Below are 13892 nucleotides of genomic sequence, written 5' to 3'. Positions count from 1 at the left end.
ACGAAACCTCAACCTATTGGTGACTGAAAGTCACTGCTGTAACTATTGTCAATCAATTTCTGCTGTAACATCTACCCAATATTTTACATTTGACAATATAAACCACAGTCAACTGCACTGGGGACTATTTAGTCTCTTCATTATCATGTTGCAGAGCCACCTCTGGAAAGAGTTAAGAGTGACTCTGCATACATTACGTCTCTCATGGCCCAAAACAAACCCTATTTTGATTTGAGGCTAGCTCTCAGTACTTTAAACAAGTCCTCTGGAATACATCTGAAACTAAGAGCTCAGGGTAGGTGATGCAGGGAGGATATAAGTGGAATGGAGAAGGTTCTGGCTGAAACCACACCAGTCCTTCTGCTGACGTTAGTAATAAACAGCAGTCTTRCAGAAACAACATCTCAGCCTGTTTGTGTGTCACAGAGAGAAGAGGATTGTGCTGAGACAGCAGGACTGCATGGGAAAATATTTTGGCACCATATTTATACATAAATTGGAAAGCACAGGTTTAATGGCTTGTGTTGGTTTTAATTTCTTCGAACAGGAGACTCATCTTGAGTAAAATGTTGCCTCTCAACAGTGCAGCATCCAAACTACTGAAGCAACAGAGGAATATTTGATTGCAAGTATGTGCCTTCTTSAGGGTAGGAGGCAGGGGAAGCAGTGTCTATAAGACTTAGGATGAAGTGGGCAAAACCAGACATTCAGCATTTTTCTCAAATGATCTCCCCAAAAGACTGCAGTAAAATCTGCCAGCTCATTGCTTTGTACACAATCACTGTCTGATGGTCCATGGTCTGTTTGCATCTCCAAATGCACATTTTCAGTATTAAAATGCAATGGCACAGATGACAAACCTATAGCTAAAAACAGGAGCACAGCATGTATGTGAAGCATGCAGCATCACCTGGCTAAGGCAATAAGAAATAGCCTAGTAAAACTAGACTAGATTTATTAGAATTAGAACTATCACCAAGACATTCTTCATTTAGATTTATTTCTAAAAAACCCCACTTTTTTTTTTTTAAAGTGCATCAAATAAAAATTCAGAGTAACAAGATGAGAGTGGCGAGATTTACAATTTTTCACACTGCAACTTTTAAAATATGATGTTGGCAATACTGAAGTTATTTCATGCATAGCAGAAAAAACATCAGTTACTGCTTCATAGCCACACAGTTATTTCTCCATCATTTCTCAACCAGTTTAGCTCTTGGACTGGTTTGCATAATTTTCCCCTCCATTTAGGAGTGCATGCCCTTCTCACTTGTGTCTCTCAGTGTTGCCCTTGCTGGAAACGCAGACACATGACCTTCTCTATTTCTCATTCTTCAGCCACTTGGCCTCTTCCTTTTTTATTATTCCCACTAGCACTTCACTTTGCTCTGAAGATTCCAAATTTCCTTCCCAGAGTAATCACTGCTGAGATATCTTAACTAAGGGTGAACCCTGCTTCATTCAATTCACATTTTAGCAATTAGTGACTCGAAAAGTATTGTTTTTAATGAAGGATGAAAAGGGATTGATAAAAGGGAATTAGTCTTCTGTCTAGAAACAGAAGCAGAAGTTACAATTCTTGAGTGAGCACTTGAGACCAGCAGTTCCAGGTCCTCTCTCACCCCGGCTCCAATTTTGCTCACTCTATTCAGAGTGTGATTACTTTTGATAAGGTATGGGGACACATGGAAGGGATCTGCCTACTTCTGCATTATTTCCACTCCTCTTCTACCTGCCAGCCTCGACAACCAGTCAAACTCCACATAAGTCAATTTAATGCACTAAACCATCAGAAAGTTAACAGGGAAAGCCAGACTTAAGTCTACTCTCCAAAGAATCACAAGCAGAATCAGAACAAGCAGAAAGAACAGACAAGGGAAGCCACACCACAAAGGTTGAGAGCAGAGCAGAAAAGAGCAAAAAACAAAGTACACAGTGTTGTACATTTATTGACAACAACCTATTCCATAACCTGATAGACACTTGGAATTTTATCTGACAAGAATGTACAAAACTGACTGCTGCTTCCCATCAGTTAGATGAGTACAGTCAGCACGAGGGTATCCTTTGTGTGGAAGCATCTAYCCACAGAGACCAAACAGCAAGATGCAGTGAGTTAACACATCTCATTTGGTTCCCACAAACACTAATTGATGCTCTGGTTAAGAATGTGGCAAGACCAACAGGTAGCTGCAACCCAGGTGGCCACAGCAGCGCAGAGCTGCCAGCACAGCAATGGCAGGATGTGAGAGCCCCACTCAGCGCGTGCCCTCAGGCAAGCCACAGCTGTGTCACCTACGCTGACGGCACAAACTTGTCAGCCCTGCAGCTGCACAAGCAGAAAGAGGTTATTTAGCTTTCAAACCTGGTGACATTTAAAGTGGGTGTTTTGTTGACCATTTCCACCTTCCTCTCAGCCATTAGGTGCTGCCCTCTGTGCTCTTTGCCCAGGGTCCCCTAATACTCTTACCAGTACCCTTCCAAAATGCATGGCCACATAGTTGGAGAAGTAGGTGCTGCACTGACAAGACTGGTGCCTCACAAAAAAAACCTGTGTGTCACAACACAGAAACACAGAGGGATTTTCTCAAGTGCAACTACTTCCCCTGCTGCAAAACTGATGGGTTTAATTACAGCCCTGTCTTCTTTCTTTATACTTACACATGAAAAAATATTCTATTTAATTAATTCAAAGTGCATTTTGCAGCTTGCAGGGCATTTTCAAGCTAATGAAGGCAAACTTCTGCTTCAGTCCCACTGTTTGATTTCAACACTCAAATGAGAGAAATATAACATCATTAACCATGCAATTACCAGTTCTATAACTAATAGCCACAGAAGAACTTTAACCCCCAGGTCCAGCTTAATCGAACAGAAATGTTTACCAGGAACTCATTTCTAAAGCAATGTTATTCACGCTATCTTTTACAAATTTTATATTGCTTTTTAAAGCTTTCAAGCAGCACTTAGGGTGAACAGGCCACCTCCAATGCATTCCTTTAATGTGAAAGGAGATTTGCAGTTTTTACTTTAATTTAATGCTCAGTAAGTGATTAACGTTACTAGATACAGCCACAGAATAAATTTCACTAATTAAGCAAAATGCTGCTTTTCGTTTGAGACTTCGCTGTGATGGCTACAGAAACTTCATTTTATTAGTGCGAAAAGCGAGAAAGCAATGAAGACTTAAAATTTCTTGGGGTCACAAGGCCCCTGGCATCAGAATGAAGAATAAGACTGACATTTGACTCAGTTCCCTCTCACAATACCCAGGGCTAACTAGCTCTCCAAGGCTAAACTCTGTGAATTAAGTGGGGCTTTGTTAAAAGAGGCTTTGCAGGATGTTTCCATGCAGCAACGCCTCCATCACAAGCATCTGCAGTTATTTTTTCCCCATCTGAAAGCTCCTTTTATGGACAAAACAGGAGGAAGTTCTTATTTGCTAGTCCTTATTTGGCTACAGCAAAACTACAGGACATACAGGTGCTTCCTAGCTTCCCAATCTTTGTATTTGTTCTATCCCAACTACGTGTTTAGATGGACTTCGGTTTCCATGAAAAGTTTAAACAAAATACCTAAATCCTTAAATATGGGGAAGAGCTACCCTGGGGTTTGGGTGTACTCCACTGACCACAGAGGAAATCCCTGAGGAGCAGTACTATTAGTAGTTCATTAATAAAAAACCTGCTTTTGTCTTTGTTTTCTATGTGCTTTATGTTTTTATTCTTGGCAATAATTTCCTAATATATTTTCAGGTTTTAGTTATTTGCTCACATTAAATTTTAATGCAGTGTTTAGCACTTAACTATGTATATATCTCAATGCCAAGGTCCCTTGGGTGAGGTTGTTTTTGCCTTGGGCCTTCTTTTATTCTTTTGCTTGTTTTCAAATTATTGAATCAGTCAATACAACACATAATGTTAAGAAATATTCTTCTCCAAAATGTGATAAAAAATGGCTGTGATTTTGCAAAGCAAAACAAAGCCAGTTTAGAACTGACAGCTTTGGGAATGGAAGTGCAAGGACTGGATCAGTACAAGCGATTTCCAACCCTCTTTCCCATGGGAGAGTTGCATGCCCACAAAGTTGGCTTTTGCTTGCAACTGTGTTTTCAGAAGTTTCATGCGACATTTAGTTACCAGAATTCTGAAATAATTCAGACCTGCTAAAACAAAGTAGATTACATGGTCTAAACTGAAATAGTATTGGTCACGAAAAAAACCCGACAAAATCAAGGATCGGGTCCTAATTTCACACATGAGTTGTGCTATATAAATTATGTTCATACTGGGGCTTGCTCTTACAAAATTTGTAAAGAAAAACATTAACAACTACAGTGTTAGGAGTTTAATTCATACAAGAAACTGACAGATTGACATTTTTACCTCCTTATAGTCTGTGTATGTTTAATACAAGTCCTATTCCTATCCTACTCATCTTCAGCATTTGAGATCAAGTAATAGACTCATTCAGCTTTGTGAGGATCTCCTTTCATAGCTAGTGATAAAGGAGTTCAAATCTCTCTGGAGAAGGAAAGCCAGGCTGCCACAGCCTGAATATGCATCTTATACTTGTGCTGCATTAAATGATGCTGCAAATCCATTCTCATAGCTTTGCAATAATCCACTCTTCCTCAGAAGTCTCTGGAGAGACTTGGGCAAATCTTGTTAGAAATTGAACATTATTTCAGAATAATGAATACCATAGTTTTCAGCCCCTCCACTCCTGAAATTACTCTTCACCAAATGAAGACCAATAAACCAATTCTCTATGTTTTACAGGGTCTCTCACTGCACAAAAGCATCATCAAAATATCCTTCCTAGCAGTACAGAAGGAATTCTGTGAAAACAGTTTTTAACCATAAAGCTGATTGACCTTCTGTGTCAACACAGTGACTAAAACTATCAGTTATGTTCAAAAACATTACATAGACCAGTGATAATCCTTGGCAAACAAGGAAATTTCTGACAGTTATTGCCTTGTAGCTCTGCCACCAATCACCAGTTGAATACTGAAGGGAAAAAACAAACCCTAGTCATTAGGACTGCTCCTATTTGCCAAGCCTGTGAGACTAACTTTTAAAAGTCTCTTTGAAAGTAGTTTTGGGAAACAGTCCACAAGCAGAACTTTTATAAGTGTGCTTAAATTGCTCAGGATGATCCTGAGCAGGTGGCCACCACATGGTTTGCAGCTCTTGCACCACTTCCTTCAGCAGTTCTGCTCAACTCACACAACTGCACAGGCAGGTACACAAAGAACTACAAAATACAATAATCATTGCTATTTTTTGCTGAACATTATCCAAGAGAATATCATTTTAGGCTCATCTGCCACACATTTTTTTCCCCCAAAGCAATTGTTATGAGCATCCTTCGGAGGGGTCTGTGTTCTGCACTGACAGTGCTGCTGCAGAAACAATCTGTATCTGAAGTAATTAGCAAGTTTATTACCTAGCTCCCCAGGGCAGCCAGGCTCAGAATGACTAATTCTTGGACAAATCTCAAAATTTTCTGGCAAGAGACAAAGATCTCAAGGACAACTGAACCAATACCACTTTCCCGCCAGTCTCCACACAGGAAATTGTGTACAATAAAACAAAAGCCACATGATGCAAACCATTTGATTTTTGAAATGACAATATAGCAACCAGTAACAGTCCTGACAAGGATCTTGAGGTTGAGAATTATAGCAACAACTTCAAAGTGGGAGAACACTACGGAGAGTAAACATTTTCAGCACAGTTAGTAGAGGAGAGCTGTTTAAGGGACCATTATGTTAAATAATGTCACACAATACTAGAAGTAACAGTTATTTAGTTATTTCTGTGTGTGAAAAATTCTTACACTGGGGAGCAAAACAGTACTTAAGCAGTTACTTTCTTCAGAGGACCTTTTGAGTCACAAAATGGCCATCTCGGTAAAGAAGATTTATTTACATAATTAGTATTGTAACAATCAAATTGTCACAGCACCACATTTTCTATCGGTTTCATTTCTAATTGACTTACATAGTCCCAGTTCCCAGAACAACAAGTAAGAGTGGTTCTGGGAAATATTTTTATAAGTACRAGTGGAAACATGACAATGAAGTGCCTCCGAGACTTTTGGTTAAAGCCTGTGATTCAGCTTCAAGTCTTGTGCTGTTTCCAGTACCTCATTAGCTGGACAAATTTAAGTATCATGGACCACTAACAATTCTGTTATCAACCTAAAAGCGGTAAGTGTGCCAGGAAACTTTGCAGACAGCAGTTTTTGAAAGAGTAGGACAATATCTCTTACCAACATAACCAAGGAGTCAACGAATCAAAAATTGAACAAAAAAGGATGTAACAGATAATCTCCATGCACAGAAAGAGCAATTACCCARAAAAAGTACTACTAGGTAGGGGTTGGTACATGTCTTGAAACCATTAAGAGCAGACTGTGATATTTAAAGGAAAAAAGGACTATAAATATCTTGCAGTGTACTCTATATAATCTAAAAGAGAAAAATAGCATAGAAATTGGAGTTCCAGAAACCATATGCCATGCTTTATAGCAAAACATCACAACATTAGTGTGAAAACCGTTTTACGTGATGGATTTATCAATGATTTCTGAAAAATGTTTCAATATGAAGAAAATTACACATCACAAAGAAGAAAGAAAAACCTGAAGTTGTAACAAAACTATTGCTGTCATAACATTTTGGGCACAAACCCTTCCTTTGAGAAGAGTTTAATCTCAATTTAAGCCAATACTTGTATAACTATTATTATGGTATATCTCAACTCAGTTGGTCTATCCCTCAGTATGAGCTCAAGGCAGACAAGTCCTGGCAGTCACTCTGCTGTGCTTGGCTTTCAGAGCAGAAGCACATGCAGAGCTTCTCAGTGCTCAGCTGCCAGAATTAGGAAGGTATCTCCAATAATATATTTCTGCCCTGCAAGCAGTTATGYAACTATTAGCCAAAATGCAGTATAATAGAGGTAAGGAAGACTACCCTGGAAATCAAATTAACAGAACAATGTTAAAGAAGATCTTGGGCTGTTATTTTAAAGAACCTCAYGAAACATTCTTCCCAAACTGAAAATAAATAATGAATTTTGACAGTGTGATATAGAATAGCATAAAAACCACTAAAAATACCACAAACTTTTCAATAGCTTGGCTTAACAGACCTGAAACAAAAACTTGAAAAACACTGGTACCTGTATTTTCTAAAATGTCATACCTGTTTCATATTCACTTTTTAGTAATTTTATAAATCCATTATTTTAAGAATTACTAAATATTTTTCCTCTTTGTTTTCTCTCRAAGTATTGCAGCTAATTCTGAGGCAGATCACAGAATGAGTTGGGCTGGAAGGGACTTCAAGGTCTAGTCCAACCCCCTGGACACCTTCCACTAGACCAGGTTGCTCAGAGCCCCATCCAGCTTGGTCTTGAACACTTACAGGAATGGAGCCTCCACAGCTTCTCTGGACAACTTGTTCCAGTGCCTTACCACCCTCACAGTAAAGAATTTCTTACCAATATCCAAGCTAAACCAAACATCCTTCAATTTAAAGCCATTCCCCCTTGWCYTTTCATGACATGTCCTTGTTTAAAAGGGGTAAAAGGTACTACAGTGCTTTCTACAAAGAAAAGAAATAAAAAGTGCTACTCTTCTTACCACCCCAGCTTTTTCCTGGTTATTCCTTCACTTCCCATCACTCCTTTCAAGGGTAATTTTACGGATCTACAGCATTAATTGGCTTCCACAACTACAAACTGTAAATTTGTATAACCATATGAGAAATAGTGCAAGAATTGCTATGCCAGCAGAATTATGGTATCAGCATTAGTTTTGCACAGATCTGAAGCAGAGAAAAAATCATAACTAGCATTACCAAATGTAAGAGTATCCTTTAGTAAATGATGGATTCAGAAGCATATTACACTAAAACATGTGGAATAACCATGCAGCTATTTGAGGATCCTTAAAAAAGAAGACTAAAGAAACCTTAAAACAATGCAATATGTCTGCTTTAATTCTTTTCTAGGATCAAAAAATTTAGATGAACTAGCAAGGAAGGGCAAAAACAATAAAAAGATGCAAAAAGCCCTAAGCAATTTATCTAAGTGAGTGTGTGGATGTGGCAAATGCAGACCACACCTGGACCACATCAACATCTGCAAGAAGTTTGAGYTCACATTTCTGCAAACTAGGCCAGTACTATTTTGCAGAAAATAATGTAAGATGTGATATTCAGTACCTTTTCTCAGGGCCACATAAGAATTTTAATGAAGATTGATCAGTGATGGCCAGCTACGGCTCTGGAAAAAGCACTGGAAGGCACAACACTTCCCCCTTAGATATTTGGAGCAAAATCATGTGGGATATTAGAGAACCACAGAATGGTTAAGGTTGGAAGGGACCATAGTGGGGGGCATCTTGTCCATCCTCCCAGTGTTTAACACCCAGTGCATTTCTATTTGGATGACTTCACAAGGATCTAGGAAAGCAACATTTACTTTGAGTTTTAACACCTACAGCTTTAAAAAGATAAAGATCATGTTTGGTTGCACTTTTCTGAAAGACAACAAACCAGATCCCACCCCCCCTTCACATTTGAACAGCACCAATGCAAAAATTTTCCTCCCCACAGGACACCCTTCTGCTACACAGCTATGCAGTGAAGGATCTTTTATATTAAAGCCCTGCATTTTTATTGTGAGAAACTCTAGGTCATTTGTAAACAAAACAAAACCCAAGTTCAATATTTCTGAGGCAACTACTGTGCTCTACATCCTAATTTGAGAAAATTCAAGTCTTTTGGTCCTAGTTTTTTTCCCTTAAATTTAAGGAAAGCCTAATCAGCTTCTTAAAATGTTTCCCTTTAGCTCTCAAACTCCAGAGTGTGTAAAGTTCTCACATAAATTAGACAATAACAGCAATTCCAAGTTCTGTTGAATTTTACAACTTCTCATATTTGTGCTAGAAAAAACAAACCAGAACTGCAGCTCAGCCATTTCTCCTAAATTTACCTCTCACATACTTTCACATGAGATTATAAAGTCATAAGTCTCATAGATTTATGTTGCATTTTCATCAAGAAAACCTATCTGACTGAAAATATAAAGAATAAAAGAAAGGCTTAAAAACACAAGTTGACCTTGACATTTCACTACATTGCCTCTGGTAAGGACACAGACCATTTTCACACTGACTTAGGTAGATATACTAAGATTTTTCTATGCACCTATATATATACACTTTTGATATTTCTGAGGAAGATGGGCAAAGAATCCACAGAAACAGTTTTCAAATTTAAAGGAGTTACTTTGATTGGAATGCACTTTTGCTCTCTTGTCTTTACTTTCACTGTAAGGAAAATGCTTTTGGTTAGAGTGGGGTGCTATAAGCAGCTCAGTTGCTTCATTGCAGATATACGAATGTCAAACTCATGGAGAAAGCAAAACCCAAAGCGCACCCACAAGCACAGCAGAGCAGCAGCCAGAAGCCTTACATAAAAATGTCTTGTTTAAGAAGAGCTCGTACAAGGCACCTCAATTAAGATACTTCAATCCTGTAGTTCTCCTATGTAGATTTCTCGATTGTTTTTCCTTAAGTATGTAACAGGTTCTTTATTTGTCATTCAGGGAGCATTTTCTATAGCAGCTCTGAAGCATAGAAACTAACGCCTGGCCACAGCAAAAACAAAACAGGTTTTAACATATACTTGCAAGGAAATAGGAGGCTGCAAATAAACGTATTTCTGATGTTAGACCCAAAAATTACAATCTCAACCTGAGTCCATCTCCCTACTACCTGACTCTCTGTTCTGTCCATTTTAACTGCAGGTGACATGAGGTACTTGTAGCATATTTTTCTGTGATTTTCTAACTCTCCAAACTGGTTGGTCTGAATCTTTGGGCAATTGTATGACAGTGAAAATGAAAACTAGTATTAGTAGTGAAGACAGCTGGCCCAAAGCATCCAACACCCTGAAGTCAGTAAGAAAACTTCAGCATCTTCAATGCACTCTTGATCAGATATTTGTCTTACAAAGCTGTCATCCTTTATCACCCCCATTAATCTTAAATGGGAAAGCATGATTATGCATACTATGTCAGTATTACTGCTCATTTTTATCCTTCTTTGTGGAAAAAAACAATTAGGCACACATGGCTCTCTTTTATTATGTTATAAATATCATTGTTTCAAACCATTTACATGAAAATAAATTATAGGGTAGTAAACCAGAAGCACAGATCTCACTCTTGAGCTTAGAGGAGGCTTTTAAACCTCACACAGCCAAAGACTAGGCTGATGTCTGGCCAAGAGTCAAAACAATACAGATTTGAAAGCCTCAAAGTTGAACATTGCCACAACACCTCCAGCACAGTTTCACTGCTGGCTCCAATCAGTTTAAGTGAACTGGTCCTTCTTCAAGTTACCCATCTGCACTTTTTGCCTCATCCCCTGCTTTAGCATTAGCACAGCTATGACTGCAATTTATGGATTTGTTAGGATTAGTTTTAAATCAAATAACTGTCCTCATTTGCTGATGCATATGTACACACAGCACAAGGGAAGAAAGAAGCAGAGGGGCTTAAATGGAAAGCAGTAGGATTACTTCGAGCAACAGTTCACATTTAAACTGTTTAAATCAACCACAAAAACGTATCAGGACTCAAGGAATTCAACAACTACAGAGAAAGTGAAGGTAACATTTGTAAGCAGAAGTAGGACCTTTGTGATCTTTCCACAACCTATCAGCTACACCTCACAAAACAGCTGAGAAAGTTTGGCAAAAGCCAGAGACTTGAGCAAGGGGTGTGCAGGACAGTGTACGATGCACAGCACTACCTGGAGCTTCCTCTACCACCTCCACTGGGGGAACAAAATAYTATTGCAAGGATATTGCACTGGGAACTGCAGCTTCTGTTCTCAGTGTAGTGACTTTTTCTGAAGCTAAATACATTATTACAGAACAATTTGGGTTGAAAAGGACTTTAAACATCATCTAGTTTCAAAACCCTCACCAGAGGCAGGGGCACCTTTGCCTAGACCAGGTGGCTCAAAGCCCCATCCCCCCATGGACTTGAATACTTCCACAGATGGACATCTTTCTTTCAGAGGACTCACTCCCTTACAGCAAAGCATGAAAATTCCTTACTGAGMACTTGCTCAGGGCATGAGATGCAGGTTCCAGCCCACCCTCTCCTGCCAGGGTCAAACCAATGTCTCCCAGAAAAACACCTTACCACTTCCAGGAAGTTTACTAACAGAGATTGAATGAAAATGAACCATTTATGTTTTGCATTCGAGAGCATCGCTCCATTTCTCCAAATCTGCAGCAGAAACATTTTAATTATCACACAAGAAGCATTACCTTCGTCCACCCAAAACTTCAGGATATGGGCTGGAAGGAAAAATCAGTTATAAGGGAAAGTCAGCTGAAGTATTTGTAATTGCTGTTTACCAATACTAATCATATGCTAAATAATCATTTAAGTGATCTTATTGTGCAGAATTTAAAGAGGTTATTTGCTGACTTACACATTCAGAAAGTAGTAATTCTTCACATTAATCAAGCCCAAGTTCTGCAATTTGGCAGCAGTTCTCCCCTGACAAGCATTTTCATGTCACTATTTATCTAAACTAATTAGCTTACCAGCTTGTATAATCCTTATGTTACCCCCCCCCCCCCCCCATTTAACTTCTTCCATTCCAGTTTTATGAGGGAAACCAAATTAATACCATGGGGTTTGGGTTTTTTGAAACAATATGAACTCACGTAAATCTTACTGAATAACTATGGCAAATTCTTTCAATAGCTTCATAATGTTTAACTTTATAAAAAACAGTATAGGAATGTGACTGTGGGCTTTGTGCTACCTCTGACAAGTAGAGGTTAAAGTCCTCTGCATAAAGTCAGAAGCCTCTATTAGGCCAAAACTGACAGAGGCTGTAAACACTGGATGTAGTACTTGCAAGTAATGTGGCATGAAAGTACAATACATCCTCAAGAACCAGTGCAGCAACACCAGTAATCCTGACACAGAAACAGACCACTTTAATCTGCCCAGAGAACACATGTTGGGCAAAAACTTAAACTAAAGACATGAAAAACAGTAAACAACTGCTTTAGAACTAGACCAATTACAGATATTTTTCTACAAGTTCTGTTACCCYGACCATTTCACGCCCTATGCTTGGAATAGTTTCCAAAATAATTCATGAGGCTTCTTTTTTTCCTATCATTCCTCATATGTGCTCACTATAGCAAGTGTTTTTTTAAATATATTTTAGGTTTTCTTAAAACAAGTTCTGCACTTGAAAAGTATTTTGAATAAAAAAATTTAGGCATGGAACATCTGGCAAATTTCTGCCAACTCAAACTTTGAATTTCTAATCTTGGGATTTAGTATGAGAAGAGCCAGGACTTGTCACAGTGTTTGAAATGAAAGGCATTTAACTTATTTTCTGCATCTACAGTAAACAGAAATTTCAAGTTTTGATGTCATGTCAATCACATTTGTAGASTAACTGAATAAACACTTTTTTAAAGTCAAAAAAGTGTAAAAGAGAGTTTAAGAACTCAAGAATTTTTTTTCTTGTTAAAGGCATTTCTCCTCCTACCTGATATTTTAGAGATTTCTTTCAGTCTATTCCTAKCCACTGAAAATCATCTTGTTAATATTATAAACATTCCTTTTTTCTTCCCTCTGAAGAATATCAACATCCATTTTTCAAGCTTTTAATCCCTATGATCCTTTCCTTCATTTTTTAGCCCATCCCTTTTTAACCAACCAATCCACAGATTAAAGGTCAAAAAGATTTCATGCTATTTAACCTCTACCTGCCTACCATGAGATCAACCAGACTTATTTCATCAACCCAAGAGTAGAGGGAGGGAGGGAGGGGGAAAAAAAGAACTCTAGCAGCCTGAAAACTCATACAGAAGGAAATTGTTTCCTTTTCTACAAGCAGAAGAGCAGTTGTGTCTCTTATACAGGAAACTGAAACAATTCTAAAGGGAAAAGAGAAGCATTTCAGACACAAAAGAAGGAAGAAGTCCAGAGTTTTATTCTGAGGGTTTTTTTCCATTTTAAGCAATTACACAACCAACTTTTATTTGTATGTGTGATTTCACAGGCATTAAGTGAACAAGTTTCCTGACATGGAGGAGTCTTTAAGTGCCTCTGCAATAGTCATGAGGGATTAGGCTGGCTAGATAAAAATACTCTATTTATCCTAAGTTTTATAATGCTCACTTGAAGACTTGCCTACCACATAAAAAAAATTTTTAGGGGGAAAAAAAGGCAATTTTCAGTGCCACAGCAGCTTTGCAACACCTGCATAGGTGGACACCATCACCACACTTTAAGATGGCAGTGAGCCACTTCCCAGCAGAAGTCATAGTGATTTAGGAGTGGCTGAGAAGGCAGCTCCCAAAGACAGCTGAGGTCAAAATGTCCCGCCCTGTTTCCTCTACACCTACTTTTCCAGAGACTGATGGAGGTGAAACAAATGAAGTCTCCTAACTGATCTTTTTGCTTGGCTGAAATCTAATCTAAAAATATAAAATTTTAATCTTTCTATATTTTTGTCACATTCACTAATCACTGTAATTATCTCAAGATTATATTTAATAAGGGTTCTCCATCCAAGGGCTTCAAACTACATTTAGCAATTAAGACAGCCTCACATCCAAGTGTGAAAGTGAACAAGCTCTTATGTGGAGGGAAGGTAAAGCACAAAGTTATAAAAAACTTGGCCAGGATTGGAACATAAAATCGGAGGCACAGCAGAAAGAGACTTCCTGACTCTCAGCCCTACTTCTCAACCATAATAAATTCCTTCCTGTACATACACATGTTCAAAGAGCAACCCTAGTAAACAGACAAAAAAAAAAAAAAAAA

The 13892-nt window shown here is 38.4% G+C and overlaps 1 protein-coding gene across 1 annotated transcript in view; it reads right to left on the bottom strand.

Annotated features, from left to right (window-relative positions):
• Nucleotides 1–13892, bottom strand: part of RB1 (RB transcriptional corepressor 1) — a 69907-nt gene that overhangs the window by 8411 nt on the left and 47604 nt on the right. The gene's annotated exons all lie outside the window — the stretch shown is intronic.

This window comes from Malurus melanocephalus, unplaced genomic scaffold, assembly GCF_030028575.1.
Source record: "Malurus melanocephalus ecotype Western Australia unplaced genomic scaffold, MMel_1.1 scaffold_78, whole genome shotgun sequence".
NCBI classification, from domain to species: Eukaryota; Metazoa; Chordata; class Aves; order Passeriformes; family Maluridae; genus Malurus; species Malurus melanocephalus.
The sequence above is the reverse complement of the archived record's forward strand: the minus strand, read 5'-3'. Positions and strand labels throughout refer to the sequence as shown.